Below are 4,145 nucleotides of genomic sequence, written 5' to 3' on the forward strand. Positions count from 1 at the left end.
AATGCATCATGAGCGTCAAATGTTGGGTTCTGCCCTCAATTAAACACAACAGAGTCTCAAACTTGGGTGTTAAGATGTCATCAGTTTTCTAAAGTTTTCCTGATTGTAATCTTCCAAACAGGCTGACCACTATAAGAGTTAGTGAATATCAGAGCGCTAATGGCATTTGATTCAACAATTTCCTATCTATACTCGGCCTTACAGTACATCCCCAGAGCAGCACTGCAGTTATCCAGTCCAATACATCAGAACCTCTAAAGCAGCATCAGTCTGACCTGGGATGCTGCCTTCCAGTGAGGCTTTCAGTCTCTTATCTGGTCTGTGTCTGTCACGCCACTCTCCATCAGAGGACATGGACGAGCTCTAAATGAATCTGCTGAATGAGTGGGACTTATCTACATAGGTCAGGATAAGACATATTGTTTGTTTTAAATAACTAGTGTTGCGTTTAGTAATGTTTCTCTGTGATGAGGCTCAGGTCAGCCTGACACTGACAAAAAAGTTATTTTTTTTAAGGTCGAACTTGAAAATGTTTATTGCATGAAGGAAACTATGGTTTGTTTGTTTGTTAGGAATATCAGCACAGTTATCAAAAATGTTGAGCTTTTTTGACATCAGTTACAAATAAGTATTGCTGCAGACCTTTAAAACACTTCATGTCAATACAGAACTTTGTTCGATCTCAGCTGAATGAGACTAAAGCTCTGCTGGCAGCTCCTATGGGCTGGAAAATTGACAAGGAAGTCAATACTGGACCCCTCTGAATTATGTTCAATTAGGGTTTATTTCATCCAATACCAACATTTATAGAATCCTCTCTGTCTACAATATTTCTGCATGGTATGGGTAAGGTTAGGGAAAGCTTGTGGTCACAGTTAATGAAAAAGAATTACTCTGCATGACACAGCATGCATTTCTGACACCATCTGAGCTGCAAAGCTCCACTGTGAAAACCAACACTTTGTTTGTTCTTGCTGTTTTAGTTGATGTGTTCATTTCTCAAACGTGAACGAGAAAAAAGGAGAATATATATTGATGATATACATGTGATTCTAGATGTATATCTTTTTTATTTGAATTACTGTGTGTGCTTTATACTGTAAATAGCTGACACCATATTAGCCACAGAACTTCAATGTGAATAGGCACTCTGCTCTCTCAAAGAATAAAAAAACTAAATCAATCAAAGTACAAGTCACTCTGGACTGTTAGAACTTTAACTGTTGGGTTAAAAAGGTTAAATCTCCTTTTTCTCTCAGCTATATCAGCCTTCCACATGATAAAATGTGTATAAATATGTATGACAGTGCTACACACTCACTCCCCACATTCCTACATTATACTTTGTCTGGAGTGTGAAGTCTGGACCCTAGTGTTTACAATATATTTATAGAGCCCCAGTATTCCACCAGGAGCAAGCACTTGGCAACAGGAGCAAGGAAAAACTCTCCTTCAGGAAAAAGTCCTACAGGCATACAACTTCCTGCTTGAGTGCTAAACACTGGAGTGGAACGATCCAATATGGATGTAGTTCCTAGGGATACTGTGCTGAGGAACAAACCCTGGTGACAATGCTGCCTTCTCTAATAGCCTAGCCAGTACTGGGCCTGGGTAAATTGATGCAGCAGAATCAGAGATACTGTGTTTCTTATTCTAAACATAATTCTCTCTTATCAAAATGTGGCGCCTACACTGAAAGTTTGGTTGGAAATATAGGGATGTTATGATAGTAGCAGCAAGTATAGCCTGGGGTCTCTAGCCTCAAGCAGAGATGAGTGGGCTACAAAGGCCTGGTGAACTCACTTGAGACTGAGATTTTGCATTTTTGCAGTTATCAGGAATCATCCTCATATCCAGTCATCCTTATGGTTCAAATTAAATGAACGTTGACTGTTGGTAGAAAACAGGATGCAGACAGCAACTCTCTAACTAATGATTTAGCTAATGCTTATTTCTGTGAAGTCAGTCCTCAGTCCTGCATGTTGGTCCAACTCTGATTTACATTTAGATGCATCTCATTAGGATACAGCAGACGCTAGAGAAAGAACAGAATGTATTCTAACCTATTGCATTTAGCCCGAGGAGCTTGATGAAGGGGACTGTGGAGACTGTGTCACATCTTTGAAACATCTGTCGGTTGAGCAATTAATGTGGTTCACTTGCTTGGATTTAAACAGCACTCACCAGATCCTACTGTAAACAGCGTGCCACTGCCTGATCATTTTGTTTTGAATTTCCTCCCTCTTGATCCACTACTCAGTGGGAGATTTTTCATGAAATCATGGAGGGCAGTAATGATGTTCTAATCCCTTGGAGACCGGCTCCGAGCACATGAATAGGCGGGGATAATGCCATGTATCTGTGGGAGTCTCATCAGCTGCAACAATCTCTTACGAGGTCTATCGGAGGAGCGTGGGATGAGGAACTTTTTTCCCCCTTGCTGTAAATAAAATTCTGAAACATTTGGTAAACCTTCAGAGAGAGGCAGTTGTAGATAGAGAAAGAGGGAGAATGGGAAAGCAGCAGATGATACTATACATAGAAGAGAAAACAGATGGTTGCACCAGTGCCCTCCAGTTTCCAGAAGGACGATAAACTGAAGGTAGGTTAGTCATCCAGGCTCAGCACAGCGCGTGGTCGGCCTGAGGGTTAGGAGAAACTACCCCTTCATTCTTTTTGTAATCTAAAACATTCATGGAGTCCTTTTACTAATGAGACAAAAAAAATGGAGAGGTCGTGCAGTTCATCTGCAGCAAAAAATGACAAAGCCTGAGTTAAAAAGGAGTCTTTCTTTCTTTGTCATTTTGCTGACAGGCAGCTGAATTAGACTGGTGACTCTTGACTCTTCCTCCTCTTTGTTCCAAAATAAGCCAATTAAATACCATGTATGTAAATCAGCTCCAGTGAGGACAGCTGATAGCCACAAGAAAAAGAGCTCAGTATGGTGAGGAGAAATCCAACATCTGGTTCTGTACAGGAAGAAATGCAACTTTGGTTTTCTGACCCTAACTCTAATCGGTCACCGGGCAGAAGGTGGGCTTCTCCTTCCCTGTCAGCTGCATAGATTACATACAGAGTGGTGCATATGGTCAAAAGAGAGAAAGTGAGTGTGTGGGTGCACAGGTGCATCTCAGTCTCAGGGTGAAAAATGTGCTTTCGTCATACTTCCAGCTGTGTGCCTCTCACAGCCTCTCATCGAACTCTAACATGAATATACTGCACTTTTCTTCCTCTGAAGAATCAGGGCTATTTGAAAATAAAGATTTAGTTTAGCTGATGTGAATAGCTGCAGTCAAGATGTATGCTTTTATTAGAATTAGAAAATATGCCAAATATGATAGATAATTATAAAATAATAAAGCAGCTAATCAGTGTAATCTGTGAGGTTTGAGGTGACATAAAGCATGGCCCCATAAACTATGTATAACTCCTGTCAGCTAACAGGACACTGAGGCTACAATTCACACAGTTTCACCAGAATTTGACATCAGAAGATTAGAAAAATGTTGCCTGGTCTAATGAGTCTTAATTTCTCCTGCAACATTTGGATGGTAGGGTGAGAATCTGGCGTAAACAACATGAAAGCATGGATCCATCCTGCCTTTTATCAACTGTTCAGGCTGCTGCTGGTGGTGTAATGTTGTGGGGGCGTATTTTCTTGGCACATTTTGGGCTCCTTAGCACCAACTGAGCACTGTTTGCTGACCATGTCCATACCTTTATGACCACAGTGTCATCTTCTGATGGCTGCTTCCATCCATGTCACAAAGCGCAGATCATCTCAAACTGGTTTCTTCAACGTGGCAATGAGTTCACTGTACGAAAACAACCTCCACAATCACCAGATCTCAATTCCGTAGAGCACCTTTGGGATGTGGTGGAACAGGAGATTTGCAGCCAACAAATCTGCAGCAGCTGCGTGGTGCTATCATGTCAGGAATGTTTCCAGCATGTTGTTAAATCTATGCCAGGAAGATTTAAGGCAGTTCTGCAGAAAAACGGGGGGTCCACCCCAGTACTAGCAAGTTCTCGCTACCCTATGAAGTGGCCGGTGATTGTACATCTAGGTGCATACACAACAATAAAAGCACAAAAGATTAAAAAGGCCCAATGGATGCCACTTGACTTAAAAAATAAGTAAGAGC

This window comes from Lates calcarifer, linkage group LG24, assembly GCF_001640805.2.
Source record: "Lates calcarifer isolate ASB-BC8 linkage group LG24, TLL_Latcal_v3, whole genome shotgun sequence".
Classification (NCBI taxonomy): Eukaryota; Metazoa; Chordata; class Actinopteri; family Centropomidae; genus Lates; species Lates calcarifer.